The 14,792-nt window shown below is 43.3% G+C and overlaps 1 protein-coding gene across 1 annotated transcript in view; it reads left to right on the top strand.

Annotated features, from left to right (window-relative positions):
- SOHLH2 (spermatogenesis and oogenesis specific basic helix-loop-helix 2) overlaps positions 1-14,792 on the top strand; it is a 500,438-nt gene that overhangs the window by 317,262 nt on the left and 168,384 nt on the right. The window lies entirely within an intron of this gene.

Raw genomic sequence — 14,792 nt, forward strand, 5'->3', positions numbered from 1 at the left:
ACAACAAAAAAACGTCAAAGCCGCCAATGAAAATGGCATTGATACCTTAGACAGTGTCGAAGCCTACTTTGACGGCATCAAAGCCTCCTTTGAAGACGTCGAAGCCAGCGTCAATACCATCGATGCCTTTATCGAAGCATTCCTTAATACAGATGCCAAAGTCAATGCCATTGTCCAAGCCTAAGTTGGTGCCACCCCCTTTACCAGAAAAGGTTTTCCAGCCTCAGCCTAGGCAGGAATTATTCAGATCTATGACATCTATTTTTGAAGAGCATTCCTCTGAAAAGGATGTAACTTCAGCTGGAGTTAGATTTGGAGCCAGGGAGGTTCCTGAAGAGTTAGTAGACCCGAATACCAAGATGACAGATCTTTATGAATGTCTTCAAAATGCCAGTGGCCAGTGGCCTAGACACTTCCCCTGAAGTGGAATTTGGGAAACCAGACCCTGCAGATCATGCAGATCCTGGGTATAGGAACCTCATGGGAAGGGTCATTGATTTCATGGGTTGGAAAGCAGCTTCCCCAAGTTTCGACCAGGATGATATGACGGATATCCTAACTGAGGGACCTCAAAAAGACCCTGTCCTCCCTTTCCATAAGGCACTGCAAAAAAGGGTGATGGCAAATTGGGATACCCCTGATTCGGGTTCGGCAGTAAATAAAAAATGTGTGCCAAAATACAGACTATCTTCATCAGATCCTGAATATCTATCTAAACATCCCTCTCCTGAAAGTTTAGTGGTACGAGCTGCAACCTCCACTAAGCAGTCCACTTACCCTTCAATACCACTAGTTAGAGATGATAAAATTGTTGATGCTTGGGCCCGGAAAGTCTTTTCTTCGGGCAGCATGGCCCTTAAATCGACTAATGTTACTTGCAATTTGGCAAGATTTACATACACCCTGTGGGACTGTATGACATCAGCGGCTTATCACATCCCAGAGGGTGAGGACCGGGATGGTTTCCTGGCGATAGTGAAAGAGGCTATGGAGGAATGCCTCCATTCAGGACTGGACACTGCTGATGGTGTAAGCAGGTCCATGGAATCTAGCACGGTCCTACGCAGATTTGCATGGCTGGGAAAATCTGGCCTTGCACCTGATGTGCAGTCCAGATTACTCAATATGCCCTTTGATGGCTTGAGGTTGTTTGGCAGCAAGGCGGACGAGAGCTTGGAGAAGCTGCAGACCTTGAAAGCGGCAGCAAAATCACTCAGCGCCGCTATAAAACAGCCTCAACAACACTCCTACGCAGGGGCAACTTCCTGGAGGAGTCGTCCCTTTCGTTTCTATTCCTCTATTCCTCTTTTGGAAGAGGGAGGGGGCAGGCCAGTCAAAGAGGCCAACAGAGAAAACCCTTTTGGGTGGAAAGGGGAGAGGTGCTAGATCAGCCCCAGCAGCGGCTACTACCTCCTTAGCCACTGCTGCAGCTGCTGCAAAGTCACTTTGAGGTCTTCACCCACAAGACCCCGGTGGGAGGCAGAATCACTCAGTAGCTGAACGAATGGCGGGGCATTACGTCAGATGCCTGCGCGCTAGAGATAGTGACCCATGGTTAATGCCTTCCTTTTCATCAAAGACCTCAAGATCATCCACCGGGAGCCAACTCTGCAAAAATTCCAGACCCGATCCTTGTGCAGGAGATTTCAACCCTGCTAGAGAAAGGTGCAATAGAACATGTACCTGTAACGCTCACCTGGTATCCACGGGGACGTCACTCGGCCTGTTCTGACCTCTTACGACCTCAAACCCTTCCCTGGAGTCTACTCGACTGGAGACTGGGCCTTATTTTCTTGGAAAGTGTGCTCTCCGTCCTGCTTTCAGCGCAGGGGCGCGTTGATTGATGCAGGCACGTTGCTTCCTAGTTACTTCACTGGCAAGAGTCCGACAGGTAAGTATAATGAGTCTTTTGAACAGTTCTCTAACTTCATTTTTTTCCTTCCTTAGATGATGGCCGGCGTCCGGGGATGGCGACGTGCTGCTGAGATGAGTAGCGCTGAAGGTGAGTGTTTGTATTGAACTGAGTTCTTTTTCTGTGTCTTGTAGGTGCCGCGATGTTTTCAGCGTGGATGCCGGTTATGAAGAAGAAATGCGGTAAGCGCAGTATGCGGCGCCTCTAGATGTTTCCACGCTAGGCTGGAGTGTCTTTTCCCTCTTGCAGATGGATGAGAAGTTCCGGAGACAGAGTTCCCCAAGAGCAGCTGGGATTGAGGTAAGCGTTTGAAGCTCGTACAGTCTTTAAAAAATAAGCAAAGATTTGCTGAATGCTTACTAATGCCTTTTTTCTGTTCTTTTCCCTTTTCCTTAGGAAGCGACGTGCCGGGATGGGAATTACACCGCTGAAGATGCCCGCAGAACAGAAGGAGCGATGAATGCTGGGCAGAAGCTCCGCGAGGTAAGGCTGTTCCTAAGGGTGTTCTTGTTCTTGCAGGAGCTGAGCGCAGAAGAAAGATGCAGGCCTATTGGAGACTGATCCGAACACGCTGAGTGTCACGCTGCAGGTGCAGAAAACACAAAGCATGTTTCTCAGCCTGGGCGTGGCTTAAATAGTCTCTGGATTTCCCAGGTGTCTCTGGGCTGAACCACACACAAAAGACTAGACTGCACACGCAGTTCTGGGAACCGAAATATGTGGGGGCATCCATCTTGTCCCCATCAATGCACTACAAGTCCAATCCCCAATGTTATCCTATGGGAGTGAGTGAGTCTGGTGCCACAATTGCCAAGTCTGACTCCAAGTGGGTCTTTGGAGGGATGGAGAGGCCCTTGAGGGCCATGTAGGTGATCGTGGCCTGGCTCCAGCCTGACATCTTGGAGGGCTGGAGACATGAGGGGCAGGAATCATGGCGGTAGCGGAAAAGAACACGGGTTGGTACACCCCTTATTTTCTCATCTCCAAAAAGGATGGAGGATTGAGACCCATCTTGGACTTAAGAAACAACTTGGAAGGACAAGTTCAAGATGGTGACGCTTTCTCAGATTCTCCAGGCTCTTCAGCTTCAGGACTGGCTGGTTTCATTGGACCTTCAGGATGCTTACTTTCATGTGCCAATCCATCTCAAGCACAGAAAGTGCCTGAGGTTCCCGGTTGGCGGTTCTCACTATCAGTTTCAGGTTCTGCCATCTCCGCCCCGAGGATTTTCACCAAGCTGATGGCGATAGTGGCAGCGAGTCTCAGGAGAGGGGGGATTCACGTCTACCCTTACCTGGACGATTGGCTAATCAGGGCAAGTTCACCCGAACGAGCCCAGGAACATCTGGCCATGACCTGCAACTTCTTACACAGACTCGGCTTCTCCCTCAATTACAAGAAGTCACACATGATTCCAAGCTAAAGACTCCAATTCATCGGAGCAGTCCTGGATACTTCCTCAGGGAAAGCCTCACCTCCTGAGGAGAGAGCTCACCACATTCTGCAGATGGTAACAAAGTTTCAAATGCCCAACATCTGGTGGCATTTGATTTTCTAAGGTTGCTAGGCCTCATGGCATCCTGCATTTTTCTGGTGCCAGAGGCCAGATTGAGGATGAGATCCCTTCAGTGGGCCCTGAGGACTCAATGGTCCCAGTTTTCGGGGGAGATGTCAGATCTTTTGCGAGTCCCGACCAAAGTGGCTCAAGATCTTCTATGGTGGGCTTGCAGGGAAAATATCCTCAAGGGAGAACATTTTTGGCAACCATGGCCGGAGATAACAGTAGTGATGGACGCCTCACTCACGGGGTGCCACACCAACGATCTGACAATCAGCGGTCGTTGGTCTCCATCGGAGTCCAAACTACACATCAACCTTTTGGAGCCGAAGGCAATCAGATTAGTGCTGAAGGCCTTTCTGCCCTCTGTACAGGGAAAGAATGTCCTGATAATGAAGGACAACACAGTGGCCATGTACTACCTCAACAAGAGAGGAGGCGTAGGATCACTACCACTGTGCAGAGAGGCAATGCAGCTCTGCTTCTGGGCAATGCAAGAAGGAATCTCTCTATCGGCAGTTCACCTAGCGGGAGAGCAGAACACGGCGGCGGATGCTCTGAGCAGGCAGAGCACAGTTTCTCACAAGTGGGAACTAGCTCGGGAAGTCCTTAAAGAGATCTTCGCCCTTTGGGGAACCCCTCAAGTGGATCTGTTTGCGACCAGTGTCAACAGGAAGTGCAAACTGTACTGCTCAAGGGAATTTCCTCCAAGAGGAGCTCTACGGGACGCGTTCGTGGTGGACTGGGTATTTCCACTCCTATACGCGTTTCCTCCAGTCCCTGTGATTCCACATGTAATCAGGAGGTTGAGAAAGTTCAGGAAAACCATGATCCTAATTGCCCCGGACGGGGCCAGGAGGACGTGGTAACCGGACCTTCTGGACATGTCCATCTGCCCTCTAATACGTCTACCACAAAGAGAGGATCTTCTCTCGCAAGAGGAAGGTCGGGTTCTCCATCCAGAGGTAATGACACTCAGCCTTCACGCATGGTTTCTGAGAGACTGAGATATAAGGATTGGGACCTCCCGGATGACGTAATGGAGATCTTGCTTTCGGCCAGACGGCCAGCAACAAAATCCTTGTATCAGTGCTGTTAGAACAAGTTCAGTAACTGGTGCAGGGATAAGAAAGTGGATCCATTTTTATGTAATACTTCTACAGTACTTTCTTTCCTCTTACACTTAGCCAATTTGGGGCTCCAAGTGGGTACTATAAAAGGATATTTTTCCAAGAAGTGGCTCAAAAGTGGCTGTTCGGCTGGAGTCTACGTTCTGCAGTGCATCTGGATTGCCCTTTGGATTGTGCATGGTATTAGCCACGCCCCCATCTACTAGGCGTCATTAAAAGTTGGCATCCGCGCGTTCCGAGAAGTGGCTCGGAAGAGGCTGTTCGGCTGGAGTCTACGTTCTGCAGTGTATCTGGATTGCCCTTTGATTTGTGCATGTTATGCCAACTATGAGTACAGCATCACTAAAATGACTGCCTAGAACATTTTAAATTATTTATCTCAGCCTCTGCTGAATTATAGTCTCTATAGGTCCCTAAATATTATATATTTTTGTTTTTAGGTATTAGCCATGCCCCCATCTACCAGGTGTCATTAAAAGTTCCAAGCGCGCGCTCCTGCGTGCGCGCTCCGAGAAGTGGCTCGGAAGTGGCTGTTCGGCTGTTTGCAGCGGAGCATGCGAGCTTGCCGGACGCCCTACTCCCTGTCTAGTACCGAAGCTGTGTGCTGCTTCGTCACGTCATACTATTGAGTGACGGTAAGAGGAGCTTTTAATACTGACATCAAATGCCAGCATATTTCAATCGGCTATTTGAGTATTGAGGCGTTTTTGAGGCGTTTTTCCTTTCTTTTTTACTTTGCATTCTACCTAGGCTCTGCTTTTTATCTGTTGCCGCCCTCCACTTGTTGGTGGTGTTCAGCAGGTATTAGCATAATTGTAATAAGCATTTATAGGCACTTAAAAGCGGCTACAAGGTGATTATAAGGTAGTTGGCAATGTATGCTATCTGAAGTGGTGTGTCCGTAATATCCACTGTTACGGTCTTCCTAGCAGGTGAATGATATTGACTATTTTGGTCTAGTTTTGTTACAGCAAACCCCCTATCTCTGAGAATCCGTGTGTTAGTATTGTGTTAGCATTGTGACAAGGCTCAGGGTGTAGTCAATGGAGGACACAAATGATAAGATTGATTGTGAAAAAGAAATTGCTATGCACAAGAATCTGCGCAACAGACGCATTTGTGTCCCAAAAATAATATTGCGTCCAAAGAAGGTTGTAGCACATGGAAATCAAATCACAGAATACTTTAATAAAACCCCATCTGTGCAACAGATGCATTCAGTGGTTTCTAGTGATGCACTCACTGTTGCATCTGATGACTTGGTATTAGAACTGACAGACGAACTAGGATGTGTAAGTGCCAAATTATCGGGTGATGTGTTCAGTTGTCATGCTAAATTGACAAAGGTTGGGAAGGATGATCATGCTACTGAGGCTGATCATGCAGTCCAGGGTACTGAGACAAGCATCTTGACCCTATGGCAGAGGTTTTTGTGTCAAATGTGTCTAGTATGGTGAATGAGCCAATGCTAGTAGGTGGTGTGAGTAAGGGATGTACTAAAGCTATGTTCCATGATGAACAATGTAATATTATGCTTAATACTAGCCCTAATGTGCATAGTGCAATTGACCTATCTAACACTGAGTTGGATGAGTTTGATATTGAGTATATGGGTCATGATCGTGAAATGTCAATATCAGAGGCCTTATCTACACCTATGTATTTCACACCACCTAATAAAATGGTACTGCCAATGGTACCTACTGTATTGGATGGGATTCCAGTCCTTAAACTTGAGTCAATAGGAAGTGGCAGTGTGATGTATGATACCACAGTGCCACAAGTAATTAGCTTTAAGTCCAATGCTCAGTCTGAGACGCGAGCCATGATGGCTCCTATGGCTAATGTGACAAAAGATTTTGGAGAAGATAGATGCGAGGGGGATGATGACACCAGAATGAATTCAGATGACATGTTTAATGCACTGGAAAATCTGTTGTCTATGATGCAACTATGTTGAAAGCAAGTTATCTGGGTCACGAATCAGTGCCTGTTCCTAGTATTAACAACAAACTAGGTCATATCGACATGATCTCCTCAGGTGGTGAACCAAATCAAATGGTTTTTGTGGTGGAGAGTGAATGCGATAATGTGGCAGCAGAAACTGTATTGCCAGCTGCAAATGCAACTAAGCCCAAAAAGAATGTGCAAATAAATGTGGGTCCCCCAAAGTTGTTATGTTGCCCAGTAGGCAAGACACAAACCACTTTACCGGGTGTATGGGTATTGCAAAATCTAATCACGGAGGTTCCTAACTGTGGTGAACAAAAGAATGTAAATAAGGACATGATGGTTGCATTGCAAATCTCTAAAGTACATCAGGATAAGCCATCCCAACCCCTAAATAGGGCAGCTGTATTGTGTATCCTCAAATCCATTGTGCCCCTGAGAGGTATAACATCGAAAGATATACGATTAGTGTACCAGTTAGAACTCACAAACCAATATATTACTAATATATGTTTTGAAGTGGAGGCGACTCTGAATTACATTATGGGTTTTGAAGAAGATCTATTGTGTCTAGGGTATGGGGTACAAAGAGTAGATATACCGGTGGTGAAACCACGTAATGACCAATTCAAATTGGTGCACACCACATCTGGTAATCTACAATTAGGTGATAGTACCTCGGCTGTAAATGGGTTGAACCCATCGTATAAATTAAGCAAGCGGGATGATGTGTCCTTGATCTTTCTGTCTAGCTCTGATTAATTGGGAGTTGTAAAGGATGCACACCCTCAGGTTTCATCGAAGGCAAATGATAGCCGAAAAGATACTAGAAGGGCATTGGCAATGGCTACCACTAACCTTCAAATCACATTTTGCTGATACTCTGCAATGACCGACTACTCTTGAACTGTTGTATTCATGGAACACAAGAGGGCATTCACATCTCTTTGAAAACGAGGGTCTAGTTGCAAATATGGAGCCATTTAAAATGGTGGCTCTCCAAGAGGCATGGTTAACAGCTGAGGTTCAGCTAGACGATCGTAGTACTGTACACCAGGTTGCCACTGAGGGGCCCCTTGGAAGAACCAACGGTGGACTGCTTGTATCTGTTAAACCACCCTGGAAAATAGAGAAACTATCTCTCTCTACTCAGAATGTATTAATCACTAAACTCACATGTTCAACCTTAATAATTTTAGTGATGAATGTATACGACCCCCCCCTAACATGGTCATGACTAAACAAACAGTAAAGACTGTGGATAATGTGCTAAACGTGTTTAATCACTGATTACCAATATGGTTAATGGGCGAATTTAATGTAAAAATTGGAGATTTCCCCACAAATAATGACATGTCTGTTAGATTACAGATAGTTAATTCTAATAACATGATCGGTAATAGGCAAGGGTCGAAATGGTATATTATGCTGCTTGCCCACACTATGGTGAAATTAAATGGCCATATTCCGGGGGATGTTAAAAAGGCTTTCACGAGAATTGAGGGTAGATTTGCGGCAACCCTCCACTACATTTTCTCTAATAAAATGGGAATTCAGTACATTGTAGATATGAGTATTGTAGAGAGGGAGGTGAGTGATCACCTACCACTATGTCTTCTGTTCGCTTCCCCGAGTTGCAATGACGAGGATGCTGCCTATGATTGCAATGGGGCGTTTATATAAGTGAAGGTAAAAACCGGATACTTTGGCATCAAAAAATATTGAGAAGGCGAGTCAAGTAGCGTCTACCTTACTACCTGAATTCCTAATAGAGGGAGTGTCGGGGAAGAACAAGGATAATTTAATGATGTCCAATTTCCCTAAGTTGATGGAAAATATCCAATTTCAAGTTGCAGAGAAAAGATCCTATAAATCGGTTGGTTAAAAATCAAATCTTGTATTACCAAAAAGACATGGCAATGATAATATGATAAAAGATGCAAAAAGAAACCTTCGTATTGAAATTAGGAATGTGTTAAAACATAGTAATAACATGCAAGCGCCTAATGGAGTCTCTAGCCACATCAAAGATCTAAAAAAGAAATACAAACAATGGTTAAAAAAGCACACTAAAGATTGTCAGCTGAAACCGTGGCAAAGAATTGCAAGGTTAGCACTAGAGAACAATAGTGAGGGCATATGGCAACTACTTAACAATAACACAAAACGTGAATTGACTATTAATTGTATCACAGAAGAAAAGTGGGAAACCTACATAAAGGAAACTCTGGGTAGAGTTGAGCAGTCAGACTATGTCCTTCCCATCCCCAATGTCATCTGGGAGTGTAAGGCCTCTGAACTGGACATAATTGTGATAATTGAAAAACTCAAGAAATCCTGAGCGGCAGGCCCTCATGGGGTATGTAACCTAGTAATCAAACGACAACCCGAGTTATGGGGAGCTGCTTTACTTTAAACAAATAGGTAAAATAGGAGAGGTCCCTATATCGTGGAAATCAAGTAACATCTTAACAGTCCATAAGAAGGGGGCATGGGATAGAACAGCTAACTTTCACATGCTTGCAATGCTGGATATCTCCTCCAAGATTTTTACTAGAGTACTTTTACATGAATTGAATGCATGGATCGACGAGAAGAAAATACTACCTGCTAATCAAATTGGCTTCAGGGACCAATCCAGTACAGCACACAACTTGTTGATGTTAACTTCTCTCGTTTAACACGCATGGAAAAGATGCCACTTAGATGTCTATTGTGCATATATCGATTTCTCTGCTGCTTTCAATACTTTGTTACGCAATTGATTGTGGCAGAAATTGAATATGTGGGGAATCCCACAAGGCCTACTAGGAATGCTCATGCTACTCCACTCAGATACTAATATCCGAATAAGACTAAATGCAATAGGGCGATTATCTCATTACATGGCAACCTGCTGTGGTGTTAAAGAAGGGTGTATGATCGCGGTCATCCTGTTTAACCTATATCTGCCTGATAGGAAAGATGCATTTAATCTACTTGAAGCAAATCCAGTAAAGATCAATAATGTCACTATAGGATGGCTTGCGTACGCAGATGATCTGTTAATTCTTTAATACACGCCTGTTGGCCTGCAGCGTATGCTCGATTCATTAGTAGCATATTCTGAGGTTAACGGTTTGTCAATAAATATTGAAAAAAGTAAAATAATGGTCTTTACTAAAAAATCTAGACTGAAGAGATACAGGTGGACATTACAGTCCAAAATGATTGAACAAGTCACCACATATAAATACCTTGGTATTATCATCGACGAGGAGTTAAATTGGGAAGCTCATTGGCTGGCACTGAAGAAACTGTGTCTTACCTCTGCAAATGCCCTCAGTATATATAATGGAAGAAACAATGGCTACTCAGTATCAGCTGTCACTGCTATTTATATGGCAAAAGTAAGGGCAACACTTCTGTATGCTGTAGAGATTTGGGGCCATAAATATGAAAAGCGTCTTGTGGCATTTGAAGCAAAATTACGGAGAAAATTACTGTGACTTCCCCAATGTGTGAGCGTTGAATATCTGTATCTAGAGTTTAATATAAAAGGAATCTGGTATGCTTACCTCAGTCAATATGTGATGTCATATGGAAAGGTGTGTACCATGCAAATGGACACGTTAATTGTGCCATATGTGAAAGCGTTCTTGCGGTTGGAAGGCAATGTGTTGCTTGGCACTATGGGCCCATTGCACAAAATACACAAGGAATAGACAATGGGAAGTGACTCTGTTCACACAATATGTGCCCTGAAAAGGTGGCTAAAAAGGAGATTTAATGACTTCACTTATGAGCAAAACATGACAAAGATAGCATAACATGCATATAGTGGGGCGTATTGTGAAGAGCGACTTACTGCAATAAAGCCACCAATGTACACTCTCGCCTACCCAAGGATAAAAACATTTCGTACATATCTACTCCTAAAATTCAACGTATCTGAGGCGTTGGAGACAAAAGGAGATACATTAGTATTATCAATTGAGTCTAGAAAATGCCGACTATGTGGCAATCAGGTAATGGAATCATTACAACATCTGATTATGAATTGTGAAAGTTTAATTTATCTGCAAAATAAGTATTTTAAATCCTATAATAATGCTATTGACATAACGGAAGTCCCTAATCTATGGATGATTTTTTTGACAGGGAATGATATTAATCTAATATATTTTATCGTGCTTTTTTACATTAAGATACTAGAAATATTACGATGTATTGAATAATTTATTAAGATGTTTGTGACATGTTTTACATTGTGGTGTATTGGACTTTCCTTTTAATTTGAAAATGTATAAATGTTGTTTGTCATGTGTTCTACAGAGCCCAAGTTGGCTGTATGTATATCTAATAAAACTCGAAACTTGAAAAGGATATTTGGCAGCGCTATCGATCTTTAAGTGCTACTCGGAAGTGGTGTCCTCTTTTAAAATGCCCTTGGTCATTCAATTCTTGAAAGGGCTGACAAATGTGTACCCTCTGACACCTTTTCAGGTGTCCATCTGGGATTTGAATTTAGTCTTAAAATGTCTTGTGTGCCCCTTTCGAACCCTTACATTCTTGCCCATTAAGACTTCTTACTCTAAAAACAATTTTGTTTGTGGCTATAACATCCGCCCGCAGGGTGAGTGAGTTGCAGGCGCTCTCTTTTAAGCCTCCTCACACCATTTTCCATAGGGACAAAGTTATTCTAAAAGTCAAACCATCCTTCTTGCCTAAGATAGTCTCTGATTTCCATCTATCACAGAAAATCACTTTACCTTCTTTTTACCCTCCTCCACACACTAGTAAGGAAGAGGAAAGATTGCACAGCTGGACCCAAAAAGGGCTCTCAGTTTCTATATTTCTAGACTGGCAAATTTTCGACAATGTGACCAACTATTTGTTGGGTATACTGGACACAAATTGGGCCTTGGAGTGTCTAAGCAAACTCTAACCAGATGGATAATTCTAGCAATCTCACAGTGCTATAAATTGGCTGGGAAAGAGCCTCCACAGGGGTTAAGGACTAATTCAACCAGGGGCATGCACTTCCCCGGCTCTTTAGAGGGGTGTCCCGGTGCAGGATATTTGTGCTGTGGCCCCCTGGTCGTCAATGCACACTTTTGTGAAGCATTATTGCTTGGACTCTACATCATATCAAGGAGGACTCTTTGCAAAAGCTGTCCTTCATTCAGTCCATGATTGAAATTTCTGGTACTGCCTCCTCCAAATTCTTACTGCTTTGGGAGCCTATCTAAGACGAGGAATACGTGGGAGGACACAATCCATTCGAAGAACAAGTTACTTACCAACTGTAACGTTCTTTCGATTGGATGTTCCTCCCACGTATTCCTCATCGACCCTCCCAACCTACCCCTCTGTACAGTTTACGCCAGCCGCACTCGAACTTAAAAACATGATCAACTAATGCGACTGTGAATACCGTAAAAACAGAACCGAGGTAACGGGTGCGGCTCGAGCCCTTTATACAGCGGACAACGTCGACACTCGACGGCGGCCCTCGAGGGACAACTCTGCAGCCTTGAATACAGCGCTCTCTGGTGAAAAAAAAATTCAGTGATGTCATCAATGCCATTTGTGATGTCATCTTTCATGTCCTGGGTGTTGGTCTTAGCAGTGCACGGTGGTGGCGTGAGTTATGGTTGCTTAGCTTACCATAACTGGCGAATTTCTGGGGGGTTTCGGTTTTACTTGTAACCATAACGTCCCTTTAACAAAGTTTTTTCATTTAAATTGTATAGGTTTTTATTAGTGCAACTTAACTATAATGTACCTTTAACAGTGTTTTTTCCAGTGAATTTCATAGGTTTTTATTAGTGAAACTTATTAGAAAAATGTTGAGTGATTTATAACTTTAGTGCCGTTCAACGAATCCACACACAACTTAATAGCAAATTGTAGATTGTGCTGTCAATTCTTTTGCAAAGTTGCATATGGTTTCGTAAATGGGGACTAAGTTATAGGGCAGGTCACAATAAATTCGGCCCACACAATGTCTTTTCAAAGGAAGTTCTTGTTTAGCGATATTAAGCAGAGGCTGTGACCTTTCAGTGCATGGAAAACATTATCAATATGTTCTGAAAGTGCTGTATACAAATTTGTTAAAGGGTTGTTCTGATAAATTGCACTAATATGCACTGTGATTCATTAAAAGCCATAACTTTTTTTAACGTTTATTTCACTGTTATTTCATAGTTTTTTGTAAAGATAACTTAACTTAAATGTCCAGTTAACGTTTTTTGCTGGCTTTATAAAATCCTATGGAAAATCATTGAAAGGACTTTATAAAAGGGACTTTAGGGTTGCAGAGCAAAGTCTAAAGAACGTAGAAATATGCCATTTATGCTATGAAGCCATAATGTGCGCTGCCACCCTGCACTGCTCACACTCTCTCACTCACTTACTCACACACACCCGCACTCACACACACACACACACACTAATTAACATAGGCGATAGCTACAGTGTGGCTGATAGAATTAGAGCATTCATTCATTTGGGCATCGAGGCCTGTGAAGGTTATGGGGATAGGGGCCAGAGCGCTTTCCTTTTAGATGTGAAATTGCGAGTGCGCCAGTCTTGTGTTCTGGACCCTGGCCTGTATACTCTGTATATTTACAGCCTGCATAACGTCCTGCTGGAGTTTGGCGCAGACTAGCCGAGGGTAAGGAACTAGGGTGTTGCCACTTTGGCATATGCTGATGATACCGTCCTCGTTGCCTGGACACTGAATGCTCTTCAGAGACCGATTGTGGAGTATACAACTCTCATGAATTCATTAGACATAAAAATCAACACTGCAAAGTCTGTGGTCATGACCTGCAGCCCAGGAAGTAAATCTATTAGAATGCACCCTATGCTGAGCAATGGTGCTGTTATTCCTAGGGTCTTTGTATTTGATTACCTGGGCATTTGGCTTTCTCCCTCACACAAGTAAAAGCCCATAAAAAGAAACAAGACATACTTATGGGTCAATCCCTATGTGCAGTTTCTCGCTTCAAAGCTGTGTGCTCAGGTCAGCCTTTAAGCATGATCTTGAAAGTTTACATGGCGCAAACAAAGGCTGTGACTAACTATGGTGCATTTCTATGGGGCATTGAATAAGTGTGTTCCTTACAAGTGAGAGAAAACAAATTCTTTAGAGCTCGTTGGTCTCCCAGGCCCTGCGTCCACTTTTTCTGTTCACTCTGAATTGGGCCTCGATTTCTGGGCATTGGCCTATCATTTATCATTCTTCAGATTTGGTCTAACCCCAGAGCGACTTTGACACAGCACATTATAAAGGTCATTATGAGGGCTGAAGTTTGGCATCAAATTCCATGGCTAAATTATATTAATAGTCTGTTGATTTCAATTTAATGTTTCGTTACCTATTTCTCCCAATGGTCTTGATATTGTTGAATTTAAAAACAGCTTTGAAAACGTTTTAGTTGAATTATGTAATTTCGTGAAGCAATTGCTCTGCAAATTCCTGCTACAGAAGGTTAGCGATGATCAGCTCTTTGGATGTTATGCAACCTTATCTCACATTTGGTGATCATATTTCTGAACTGTGGGCTCTCACTAGTGCTTGTTTTAATTTACTGAATTTAAGAGCAAACGCAGCATAATGGAGGGGTTTCTCTAACTCACCCGGCTGCCCTTGTTCTGATTTTTATCAAAAGGATAACTTACATTTTGTGATGTTCTGCCCTTTGTATCTGCCAATTGGTCGGTGCACAATCCTGCCTGTCCTTCGACAGCTTAATGTTCCCCAATGTCCGCCTGTCCTTTTTTATGTATTACTTGCTGATTCGCCTTATGTGGCTTGGATGTTGCTTTCCTACTTGAAAGGAGCTATGAGATTGAGGAAATGCCACATAGCTTCGTTTATAGAGCCTAACGAGACTGGCTCCCTTCCAAACGAGATGTGGGGCCATGTTGGGCTAACCATCAGTTAAATGTATAGGCTACTGCTTTTTAGTTTATATTGTTGGATTTTTATGTTTTTACTGATAATCTAGTACCATTCTGATTGAAAGATGATTTATTGGATGATTAAATGAATTTATGGATGTAATCAGGGATTTGCTCTTCTCTTTTCAAGGGGAATCTTTTTTTTCTGTACTGATTGATAAATTGCACAATTTGCAAATTTTCTATTCATACCTTACCCTCCAGCAGGGAGTATATAATTGATGTTTACAAATACAGTGCTGCAAATTTGTTGCTGTACTTTTGTGTAGTCATTTTTTAACATGGATGTGTC

This window comes from Ambystoma mexicanum, chromosome 7q (genome assembly GCF_040938575.1).
Source record: "Ambystoma mexicanum isolate Mex_15411 chromosome 7q, UKY_AmexF1_1, whole genome shotgun sequence".
Taxonomy (NCBI): Eukaryota; Metazoa; Chordata; class Amphibia; order Caudata; family Ambystomatidae; genus Ambystoma; species Ambystoma mexicanum.